Source organism: Saimiri boliviensis, chromosome 2 (genome assembly GCF_048565385.1).
Source record: "Saimiri boliviensis isolate mSaiBol1 chromosome 2, mSaiBol1.pri, whole genome shotgun sequence".
NCBI classification, from domain to species: Eukaryota; Metazoa; Chordata; class Mammalia; order Primates; family Cebidae; genus Saimiri; species Saimiri boliviensis.
The window spans coordinates 154,651,680-154,664,370 of NC_133450.1; the positions used below are offsets into that span (position 1 = coordinate 154,651,680).

At 45.8% G+C, this 12,691-nt stretch overlaps 1 protein-coding gene across 8 annotated transcripts in view; it reads left to right on the forward strand.

The window, feature by feature from the left end:
• Window positions 1–1,681: 1,681 nt before the first annotated feature.
• Window positions 1,682–12,691, forward strand: part of KANK1 (KN motif and ankyrin repeat domains 1) — a 240,357-nt gene continuing 229,347 nt past the window's right edge. For 7 of the 8 annotated variants that reach the window (XM_074394727.1, XM_074394726.1, XM_074394725.1 and 4 more), the window contains exon 1: window positions 1,682–1,753. The gene's annotated coding sequence lies outside the window, so the exon portion shown is untranslated. The remainder of the gene's footprint in view (window positions 1,754–12,691) is intronic. The other variant, XM_074394730.1, reaches the window with a different exon arrangement.

Genomic DNA, 12,691 nt, shown 5'->3' on the forward strand with positions numbered 1-12,691 from the left:
TTAATTGATAGAAACAGGATTTCACCGTATTGTCCAGAACTCCTGGGGTCAAGGGATCCACTTGCCTCGACCTCCCAAAGTGTGACGATTATACTGTAGGCCTGAGCCACTGCGCCCGGCCCAAGAGCATTTTTAAAATGTAGGAGTCCTCCTGCTTCTGATCTCTCATCCCTTATTTCCGTGGAAACAATTTGTTTCATAGAATCGTAGACATTTGGGGCGGGGTGGGGGGGATTTTAGAAAATGTCTACTGCATCCAAATGCCCTATTCTACAGATGAAAAAACAAGGCCCAGGAGGAGGAAAGAGTCTGCGTACTGCCATCCAGTGAGCTGGCCAAGGGGCTGAGATTCAAAATGAGGTTTCCTGCCTCTGCATATCTTCTGGCTGCCCTTTGCCTATTCCCTTAACAGTCAGGAGCCATCAAGTTCAGGAATTTGCAGGTGTGCTTCTCTGTGAACTGCGGGGAAGCAGCGTCTTCTCCCCAGAGGCAAGCATGTCGCCTTGTGAAGTTTGATGGCTCTTCACTTGCACACTTAGAAAAAGATTGCGTGTGTATAACGCCCTGCTGGATGTGTGCGGTGCTAGAGAGCTTGGGGATGAGGGGAGGACTCTCTCCCTTAAGAAAATCAGTTGACTGGAGAGCTGACATTGTTTTTTTAATACCTGGTTTTTATAAAGTCGTTCCTTCTGTTCCCAAGTTCTTCTGTTTATTGAAGCCACCTTCTATTTGAAACACTAAAGTCACAGCTTCTCAATTCCTCCTAATTTTTATTGGACCCATTCGATTGCTCCAAATTGAGTATTTAGGATTGCACCAGGAAGCCAGTTCAATCCTGAACCCCCGAGGCAGGCCCTGGGTCTTCCCATGGAGTTCCCAGACACCTGCACCCTTTTGAACACCTATCCTCCCGTTTCCTGAGGATTCCGTCCTACCGCCGAGCCAGGGCGAACGCACTGAGGTCAAAGGACCCCTTGGAGGCGGGAGGTTTCTGACCGCCCCGGCGATCGTGCGGCTGAGGCACCTGCAGTAAACAGAGCTCCGCACGCTCCAGGCCCCTCTCACCCCGGGTCAGAAAACTAAGCTGCGTGGACGGAGGGGCGGTACAAAGGCTCTGCGCGTGGACGTTGAGCAGGCCAGCCTCGCGGCCAGGACCCCCCTGCCGGAGATGGGAGGACCTCACCGTCTCACGGGGGATGGATTTCTTTTCCGCTTGGGGGTGTGCGCGAGGATAGGGGTGGTAAACACGGGTTGGTAGAAGGGGCGTGCCGGGGTGGAGGAAGGTCTTCGGCTTAGTTCTCGCCGCGGCCAGGCCCGCGGGCCAGGCGAGGCGGCGAAGGTGCACGAAGGTGCCTCGTGGGCCTAGTGGAGTTGCAGCGGCGCGCAGGCGCAGTGAGGCCCGCCCGCGGCCGGCTCCGCGGTACAAAGAGCGTGCCGCGGCGAGCCGGGCGTCCTCGGGGTTGAGAGAGCAGCCAGGCTCCGCCGGCCCGCGCCGTCCTCCCGTCCCGCTCCGGAGCGCAGCCGCAGCCACGGCCACAGCTGTCGCCCACCCCGGGCGTGAGGCTTGCGCGTCTGCCGCGGCTTCCTCGCCTATATAGCGGCCGCAGAGCCCGGCGGCTCCAGTGCGATTCAGGGTTTAATTCTGGCGCTTGCCAGCCGGGCGGACTCCGCCCCCTGCGCCCCGCCCCTCCCCGAGCTCCGGGTCTGGGGCCGAGAGAGCGAACCGCCGGCAGGTTGGGAGGAGCGGCCGAAGGTGAGTGACGCTGACGACTGTTCTGCGCGGCTTTCCGCGGTGGGGTTGCCCGGGAGCGTCAGGCACCCACCCTTGCCTCGGGCTGGCCCCCGCCGCGAGCCAACTTGGCGCGCGCCGGGGGCGCACGGCGGCCGTGGCGGTGGCGGAGGGCAGTCCCCGCAGGCTCCCGCTCGCCCAGTTGAGCCCAGCGGCCTCGGGGCGGTCCTAGGGAGGGGTCCTAGGGGTGGCGTCGGCCCGGCGGCCGCCGGAGTTTGGCGCGCTCTGCAGCGGCGGAGCTCGGCCGGTCTGGAAGAAGGAGAGGCGCGCCAGGCACAGGGCAGCGAGAAAGTTCGGGCTGGGCCGCCCGGCGGAAAGGTGCGGGCGCCTGCCCACCGCCGGCCGGGCGCTCTGGCCCTTGGATGCCTGTGGGCCCCACCTTAGACCCGGATAAAATGGGGGACCCTCTCTGAAGCGACTCCGTGAAGTTCTATGCTGTGCTCTGCAGGAGGGAGTGGCGGTCAGGACCCTTTTTTCCTCGGCCTCCGAGGGGCAGGTGGCTTTGGGTCGCCCTCCGCCAACTCCGAGATGGCTCCGGCCGGGGTTGGAGGGCCGGGAGGTGGGGGAGGGGCGTGGGCGCTGCCGCGCTCAGGGCCTCTGGGGGCAACTCAGTCCCGCGCGAACAGCGTGGGTTTCGGTGGACCCGCGGTTCCAGGTCGAGGGAAGGTGCAAGGGTCCTTAAGCAGGCTTGTCCCTGAATGTTACCCCTTCCATGCCGCTTTGGCAAAACGCAGTGGCACTCGCAGCAGCCACTGCCCCTTGACCATCTCCTTCACCTGGGTCCCCATGGAACTTTCAGAGGCAACTGTTCTTGGTGGCTCTTGCAGGTCAGCACGAGCCGTGTTGCACGAGCGTGACCTAGTGAAGGCCATGGCCGTGTTAGCGTTAACAGCAATTTATGGCGTCCCCCAGCGCTCGCTTTCTGCACATGGCCTCTATGGAGGGTCAGCCCATCTTATTAAATAATGGATTCTATTAGACCTTGATGCCCAAGACTAATAAGCTTGATCATCCACAAATGTAATCGTGCAGTTCCTTTCCTCACCTTCATTGCGCCCACCTGTGGATCTGAATGGAAATCAGGGTCTGCTTATTTTGAAATCCTGAGTTTATTCAGGCTCATTTTTAGGTGGCGTAACAGCTAAGCAGCTGTTCATCTTCCAGTTGCTCCTTTCATCCAACTTTCTCTACTAAAATGTTAAGCAGTGCCACGTTTTATTTTTAAAAAATTGAAGTGTAATCAACACAAATTTACTCTCCTAAAGTGTAAAATTCAGTGTTTTTTAGTATATCCATGAAGTTATGAAATCACCACTGATTCAATTTCATTACCCCCAGAAAGAAACCCTATACCGATTAGCAGTCATTCTTCCAGCTCCCAGCCCTACTCCCTCATTTTAAGGCAGCTACTTAGGAAGTTTTTTCAAGATAGCGATTGAGTGAGAAAACTGAGAGGTTATTAGCTTTGGTCCTTTTTCTGTTAATAGGTTTGGGGAAAGGTGCTGCTGAAGCAATGGAAGAAAAATTAAGTATTGGCTGTCCTGTGGGGAGGTTAAAATGAATAAGGATGGAGGAGAAGCTGCCAGTAGAGGAATAATTGCCTCCTTTAGAGGTACACAAATTGGGAATACATTTTATTCCCTCAGGGCACAGGGATGCTTTTGGCTTTCTCGGCTTTAGATTTGCCTAGTCCATAAATCCCTCAAGCCGAGGTTCTTCCTCAGCAAAAGTGAGTTCTGGGTGTATGTGTGTACGCTCCTCGGGGAATGTTAGAAGGAAAAAAGACTGTAGGCTTAAAAATAATATATATATATATATATATATATATATATATATATATATATTATTTTTTTAATGAGACCAAGTCTTGCTCTGTCGCCAAGCTGGAGTGCCGTGGCGCAATCTCGGCTCACTGCTCCGCCTCCCAGTTCAGTGATTCTCCTGCCTCAGACTCCCAAGAAGCTGGGACTACAGGGTCGAGGTACCACGCCCAGCTAATTTTTGTGCTTGTAGTTAAGACGTGTTTTCACCATGTTGGCCAGGATGGTCATCTCTTGACCTCTTGATCCGTCCTCCTCTGCCTACCAAAGTGCTGGGATTACAGGCATGAGCCACCATGCCTGGCACTTAAAAATATTTTTTAAAAATATAATTCAAACTGGCCCCAGAGAAAAACACCAAAAAACTATAGGCAAGTGGCCACTGGAATTGATACATCCAAGACTAAGTTCATTTCATGAGTATCAGTGTCTGCTCACGAATAGTTCTGAGTTAATGGGTTCATACATAAACTTTTTAGCCCACGTGGGAGGAGGATGATGGAAAAGGATCTAGTTGGGGGCAGTGCAAGGAATTGGGGAGAAGGATGGGAGAATGGCTGAAAGGGGCAGTGCTTGTGGGAGCTGAGGACTGTAAAGATAGAGTAACTGTAGGGTGAGCAGATTCAGAAGCAGCAGATTGGGTCTATGAAAAATTGGACACTTCACTCTGGCTTTTTGTTGGATAACTTGTGTATGTTTTAAAAATCATTTTTAGTAAGCAGAGTTGAAGCTATCCAAATTATGCAACATCCACTACACTTGTCACGCACCCTTCAATAAAAGAAGTCAGCTTGTTTTCAAGTGTTTCAGAAAATTTTGTGCCTGTTGCATGGGTGACTTGGCTTATGCTGTTTTTTTTTTTGTTGTTGTTGTTTTGGTAATTTAAAAAATTCATATAGCAAGACTCTACACAAAAAGATAAAAAGTAACTGGGAGGTGGTGGCACATGCACCTGTAGTCCCAATTACTTGGGAGGCTGAGGCAGGAGGATCGCTTGTGCCCAGGAGTTTGAGGCTGCAGTGAACTGTGATCATGCCATACACTCCAGCCTAGAGAACCGAGCGATACACTTTCTCAGAAGAGCAAAATAAGATGTACTGTACGTATACATCATTTTTTTTTTTTTTGAGATGGAGTTTTGCTCTTGTTGCCCAGGCTGGAGTGCAGTGGCATGATCTCGGCTCACCACAACCTCCACCACCAGGGTTCAAACAATTCTCCTGCCTTAGCTTCCCGAGTAGCTGGGATTACTTACAGGCATGTGCCACCATGCATTTTTAGTAGACACAGGGTTTCTTCATGTTGGTCAGGCTGGTGTTGAACTCCTGAGGTCTCAGCCTTCCAAAGTGCTGGAATTACAGGCGTGAGCCACTGCGCCCAGCCCATAGGTATACATCTTAAGCATATATCTTTATAAATTGTCACAAAGTGAGCATAAACATATAACAAGAACCCACGTAAAGAACCAAAATATTGCCAGCATTGCAGAAGTGCCCCTATACTCTTGTTTGATCACGACCCCTCCTGAAGAGCAACTGTTATGCCAACTGTGGATTAGTTTTGTCTGTTTTCATGCTTTACACAGAATCATACAGTATATAGCTTTTAGTATCTGCTCTCCTTCTCTCAACATTACATTTGTGTGATTGAGCTTTGTTGTTGCTTGTGGCTGTAGTTCAATTATTTTCACTGCTGTGTAATATTCAATTGTATGACTATACAATTTATCCATTCTTAGGGTTGAGAGGCATTTACATAGTTTCCAGTTTCTTCCATGCAAATAGTGTGATTGTGAACATTCTAGTGCATGTCTTGATGTACATGTACACATTTGTATTGGGTACAAGTATGTATATTTGTACAAATTCTAATCAGGAGTAGAATTTCTGAGTTCTAAACTAGGATTCAATTTAGAGGATACTGTCAAGCAGATTTCTGAAGTGGTTATAGAGTTTGTACGTCTACCCTCAGTGTGAGAGTTCTCTTCTGTCCTTTTTAAATGGGAAGAACGGTAGATCTGCAGAGTTTGCCAAATAGACAAAATATGACATGCATCTATATGTATATATGTGTATATATATATATATATTTTGGAAACAGAATCTCACTCTGTTGCGAAGTTGGAGTGCAGTGGCACAACTTGGGTCATGGCAATCTCCTCCTCCTGGGTTCAAATGATTCTCCTACCTCAGCCTCCCGAGTAGCTGGGACTATAGGCGCTTGCTACCATGCCCAGCTGATTTTTGTACCTTTAGTAGAGACAGGGTTTCACCATGTTGGCCAAGGTGGTCTCCATCTCCTGACCTCATGATCTACCCGCCTCAGCCTCTCAAAGTGCTGGAATTACAGGTGCAAGGTACCGTGTCCAGCCCAATATGACATGTGTTTACCTCATTCTGGCAGACTAATTATTTCTGTTGTCTTCACTTGAAGTGCTTTTCCATGTCTGTTCATGTTTTTATGAAGTCACAATTCTAATATTCAGTTTTGTATTTTGTTTCTTTATTTATTTTTTTATTTTTTTGAGACGGAGTTTTGCTCTTGTTACCCAGGCTGGAGTGCAATGGCGCGGTCTCGGCTCACCGCAACCTCCGCCTCCTGGGTTCAGGCAATTCTCCTGCCCCAGCCTCCTGAGTAGCTGGGATTACAGGCACGCGCCACCACGCCCAGCTAATTTTTTGTATTTTTAGTAGAGACGGGGTTTCACCATGTTGACCAGGATGGTCTCGATCTCTTGACCTCGTGATCCACCCGCCTCGGCCTCCCAAAGTGCTGGGATTACAGGCTTGAGCCACCGCGCCCGGCCTCTTTTTTATTTTTATTTGAGATAAGAGTCTCACTCTGTCGCTTAGGCTGGAGTGCAGTGGCATGCTCTTGGCTCACCGCAACCTTCACCTCCCAGGTTCAAGCAATTTTCCTGCCTTAGCCTCCCAAGTAGCTGGGATGACAGGTGTGTGCCATCACACCCGGCTAATTTTTGTGTTTTGTTAAGTAGAGACAGGGTTTCACCATATTGGTCAGGCTAGTCTCGAACCCCTGACCTCATGATCTGCCCACCTTAGCCTCCCAAAGTGCTGGGATTACAGCAGTATTAAGATACTGTGTTAACAAAATAAAAGCCACCGTGCCTGGCTTGTATTTTCTTAACACAGTATCTTAATATTGCTTCAGTCTGTGAGTTTTTAATTCCTGCGTATGTCTAAGGATATGCTTTCATTTAACGATCCTCTCATCATTGAAAATGTGTGTTACTTTCTGGTGTTTTACTAGTACACATTGTTGTGGAAATCATCTTTGTGCATATAGTTTTTTAGCTCCCTCTTGGGTATTTCATAAATTTGAGATTTTTGTTTATATGGTTTGGGATCTTTATTGTTAAAATGCTGCCTGCAGAGTTGTCCTTGAATCTAATATGGAATTGATTAAAGAAATCTATTTTTTATTTTTTTGAAATGGTATTGTTGTGTCACCCAGGCTGGAGTGCAGTGGCAGGATCAGATCTCACTGTAACCGTGAACTCCTAGGCTCAAGCAGCCCTCTCATTTCAGCCTCCCAGGTAGCAGGGACTATGGGCACGTGCCACTGTGCTCAGCTATTTTTTTCTCTTCTTTTCTTTTTTTTTTTTTTTTTTAAATTTTAGAGACAGGGTCTTGCTATGCTGCCCAAGCTGGTCTCAAACAATCTAACCTTCTTGTCCTCCTAAAAGTGCTGGGATTACAGGTGTGAGCCACTGTACCCAGTAGAAGAAATCTTTAAATTGCTAATATATTACCTGCAAAAGGTGTCTCATTGGATTAAACTGCAATTTGAAAGTAATGGTGAGGTTAATCCTGATACCATCTTTAAAAATAGCATAAATAGAACTTTTGTGGCAATTTCATTTACCAATCACATGTTAATTTTCTTTATATGATACTGTTTGCAAAGATATTAAGCCAAGAGCTTTAAAGGATATAAGAAGGATCATGCCATTAAGTAGTTTATTGTCCAGAAATTATATACAAGAATTATAAATACCAGTTAGGCAAAATTCTTATACATGACCGAGGAGTGTTCATCCTACCAGTACAGTGCTTGCTGAAGTTCTGAGGGAGAAGTCTTTCTTGTCTGGATGGTTAGAGTTTGTGTCTGAGGCAATCACAGACCTGCCCGGACTCGAGAACACTTAGAAGGGTGGCTAGTAAACAATAAGTTTTACACATGATTGTTGTTATTCCCTTAATTTTTAAATTTCTGAATTTTAAAATTTCTAATACGCATAGCATAAATAATATAAACGACAAAGATGGGGTTTCAATTTTTAAAAACCTCATCACTCTTGTCTGGCCCAACCCAACTACAGTCTTGGTTTAGGTGTGATAACTGCTGTTTCTGTTTTTAGTTCTTCAAATGGTTATTTTAGCAAACTACATCTTGAAATTTAGTGGCTCAAAAATTTGTTTTATGGTATTACGGATTTGGTGGATCAGGGATTCAGGCAGGGCTGGGCTGGGTGATTCTGCTGCTTTTGGTGTTGACTGAGGTCATCCCCTAGTACCCAGCCGGTGGATGTGCTGGTCCACAGGGTCCAAAAAGGCTTTGCTCCCTTGGCTTGTTGCTTTGGTGGGAGTAGCTGGAATGCTGGGCTCACTCAGCAATGACTGGTGGTGAGCAGAGCACCTACACATGGTGATTTCATTTGTCTTCATGACAACTACACCTCTTCATGGTGACTTCAGCATGGTAGCTCCAGGTAGTTGAACTTGTGTGGCAGCAGGCTTCCCCCATGTATGTGTGTGTGTGTGTAAAGATATATATAAATAAGGAATTGGCTTAATTCAGTTTAGAGGCTGGCTAGTCCAAAACTGTAGTGTGGGCCAACAGATGGAGACCAGGAGAGCTAATGGTCTAGATGAAGACTGCAGGTGGTCTGCTGGAGAATTCTCTCTAGCTTAGGGAGGGCAGTCTTTTTGTAGAGCTCAGACCTTCAGCTGTTTGGGTCAGGCCCACCCACGTTATTGAGGGCAGTCTGCTTTACCCATAGTTATCCGATTTAAATGTAAATCTCATCCAAAAACATCCTCCAAGTCAACTTAAAAATTAAGCATCATACCCTGCTGCAAGCGCCTTGGGCAAACCAGTAGGAAGCTTCATGGCCTTTTATGACAGTGTCAGAAGCTATGTAACTTCCCTTTTGCCAAACCATTGGTTGGACTCCAAAATTTGCTCAGGCTCAAGGAGAGGAGACATGTGAAAGAATTTGCAGCCTTCTTTTTATACTGCCACAGTCTATCCTTGAATTCATAAATTTGACACTATCTGTTAACTTCCTGCTTAGGAAGAAAGGGATTTATACTCCTTCATACCCTCTCTTCTTTCCTCTTCTCTCTGCCTCCTGGCTTTTGTTAGATATCTTAACTATTTTTGCCTTATTTTTAGTTGCCTTCTTTTGGTTACCTTTATGATTTAAAATAAAGCAGTCCATTATTTTCCAAGCTGTGGAGATATGGAAAACTCAGATTTGTTGAGGGTATCGTGTTAGGGACTAACATGGCAGGAAAATGGCAAAATTGTCTTAAATGGGGGAGGCTTTACAATAAGGCTCTTGTTAAAAACACTCCAGCCACTAGAGATGGGAACTGTCTATAAGCATGTCCTCTTCATAAGCCTAGCAGGTCGCATAATTTTACAGTTTTAATATTCTCTCTTGGCTTTTAAACTGAGATACCTGTTTGCCTTTTCCTTTCTTGCACTTTGCATATGAATTATGAATGCTGGAAGCAAATGATATTTTCACCAGTGAAGAGTCTTATTACAGACACATGGTTGAGTTGAGTGTGTGTATATGGATGTGCATGCAGAAAAAACTGTCAGAAATAAGTGCCCTCTTGCGTTTTTCATTACCAAACCAATTAGTTAATTGGAAACAGAGTGTCAGGAGCCCTGTAACTGTTGGGGGTGTTTTGGGTATTTTTTTTTTAATTCATTTAGTTGATATAATTGAGCAATGGGGCTTAGTTTAACTCTAAGAACACATAATCCCTGTTTATAATTATCTGATCACCCAAGAAACACATAAGAACCTCTAGTCTTGTTGATTTACATTCATTGTATATTGCAGATATAACCTCTTTTGATATTTTTTTTATTAATTAAATTTGGCTTGTTTAGAGGCAAGAATGTAAATTTGTGTTTGATGTCTGCATAATATTTTTGGCTAACTTTGTTCAGTTATCTGTTAATTCTGACTGGTTCACCCTTTGACCTTGGGAAAAAACAGAAACAGCAGTTAGAACAAAAGTAGACACTATGGGAGGCTGGGTGGGTCACCTGAGGTCAGGAGTTCCAGACTAGTCAATGCCAACATGGCGAAACCCCATCTCTACTAAAAATACAAAAATTATTCAGGCGTGGTGCCACACACCTGTAGTCCTAGCTACTTTGGAGGCTGTGGCAGGAGGACTGCTTGAACCTGGGAGGTGGAGGTTGCGGAAATCATGCCACTGCACTCCAGCCTGGGTGACAGAGCAAGACTCTGTATCAAAAAAAAAAAAAAGTAGAAATGAAGCCCGAATACTGTATTCACCTTTTCTTTCTCTTCCTCCTTCCTCCTCTCCTCTCCCTCACTTCTCCCTCCTTTCCTTTCTTTCTCCTTCATCTCAATAGAGCTGCTTTTTCCTGTTAAAACAATAGCTTCAGGGTAGCCCTTTTTAGGGGATGGCATTATCCCTGTTAGGAGATGCTTCAGCTCACTTTTCTGCCAAATACTCCCTCATCTCCTTTACCCAAATGGCGCCACAGACCAATCTGACCATCTTGGTGTCATATCCCCTTCCAGTCACAACTCTTGCCCCAAGGGTATCCTTACTTCTAATAGAGATTAATGTCGTCAGTTTTTGAACTTTATGTACCTGGGATCACAGAGTGTGTACTCTTGTGTGTGTAGCTTCTCTCCACATTGTGAGATTGATCCATGTTGTAGGTGGTTATGGGTTGTTCATGCTCATTGCTCTATAGTGTTCCGTCATGTGAATATACTGCTATTCATCCTATGTAGATGTACATTGAGTTTCCAGTTTTGGATCAGTATGAACAGTACTGTCACGAATGATTTTTGTATGTATTTTCTGGTGAATATATCTACACACTTAGGTTGGATATATTTCTAGGAGTGCAATTTTTGGGCCATACAGTTCAGATGGAGTAGATACTATCAAAGTGGTTTTACCAACTGATAACTCCCAACAGTGGTGTATGAGTTTCAGTTGCCCCGAGGTGCTTGTTATTGTATATTGTCTTCTTTTAACTAAGCTGGTAAGTGTGTTATTGATTCCCTAGATGACTGATGAACACCTCAAAAAGGGTCCATACTTTTTATTTTATTACATAGCAAAGTAAAAAACCAAGCCATTTAAATAATTTATCTAGAGACATTGTGTCAGTTCTTTAACCAGTTTAGCTTTTCTGTTTCTCTGTATTCATTTCTTATGGGTTTTTTCTTTTAGTTTTATCAGCGATATATTTCAAGGAATTTACTTCTAATAAAAATTTAAAGAACAGAAGTTTATGAATAATTGTACTAGTTCTGAGAAGGCATTTAAAGGGTGAAACTTTGCTACTACTATATTATTCTTTCAATTTTTCTACTTTGTTAATTATTTTGGCTTTCACTTTGACATTTTTAATAGGAGAATTTGACTGAATCGTGTTATATAGTTTCCCAGAAATAAATGTTCACATAAATATAAAAGAAAACTTGAGATCCTGATGGACAGTTTTTTAAAGGGTAAAAGGGAAGTTGTCAACACAGGGATAAGTTAACTATTGTGAGGCTTCGGTGGCAGTGCTGTAAGTTTTTGTCATTTTTTAGCAAATGAAAGGAGTAGTTCCAAGGAAACCTCACATATGGTTTGATGTGTTTGATTTTGTTTTGATTTACTTCCTGTTGACATTTTGAAATTTCTTCCTTCAGCTTTTATTCTGGGCACCTATTTTATCCTCTCAGTTGTTTCTTTTTAAGAGCTGTGTGCTTCTTTAGGAATGCAACATGCAACTGTCATCTAGCTTTGTACTTATTCTGTGCATATGTTCCATCTTCCCTTAAATATTATTGGGGTATTTCTGATCACAGAATAGATATAAGGTGGTCTTAAATATCTGTAAGGTACTTATAGGTATTGTTTGGCCTCTTGGTGGCAAGACTATATCCTGGGTCACATAATCTAAAGCAGGGGTCCCCAAACTTTTTACACAGGGGGCCAGTTCACTGTCCCTCAGACCATTGGAGGGCTGGACCATGCAAGGTGTGACACCCTTCACAGCCAGCGCTGCTGCCTCCACTATCCCAGACAGCGGTATACAGCGTCACAGGCCCAGCACCGCCTCCAGTGCTGTAAACAGGGGTGGCGGTGATCAGCCTGTGACACTGTGTATACAGCGTCCTGGACATCTGCAGCAGCGGTGGGCCTCTTCTGTGGGAAGCCCACTGCTGCATGTTTCCCGTATTATAAGACACCTCCTAAAAATAAGACAGCCCCTGTCTTCTGAGGGTAAAATTAATATAAGACAGGGTCTTATAATAGGGGAAACACGGTGTGTAGTAATGTGGGGGGAGACTTTTGGGCAAAGGGAGGTTATAGGGGCCATTATGTTGTTGTACATTTGGGCAAGTATGGGGGCCATTGTACTGTGTAGTAATGGTTATAGTGCTTTGCCTTTCTTCCTGCTTCTGCTGTTATTTCACACTGCTTCTGGTGATGTGGGGCGCCGCAGCCGTAGACCGTATGTGCGTCATATGACATGCTTCCGGAGCCGTGAGGCATGCGTCCCGCGTCACCAGAAGTAGTACTGTGCGTGAGCCATGCCGTGCTTTGCCGCGCCGCCACATAAGTACTCCAGGAGCACAGGATGTGTCCTGTGCTCCTTTCATTGACCACCAATGAAAGAGGTGCCCCTTCCTGAAGTGTGGTGGGGCCGGATAAATGGCCTCAGGGGGCTGCAGTTTGGGGACTCCTGATCTAAAGGGTCTTTGGAGAATTCAGGCTTCTGACCTTGGAGGCAGAGTTAAGATTTCCCTGCCTCCAGAGACACCACACTTTTAACT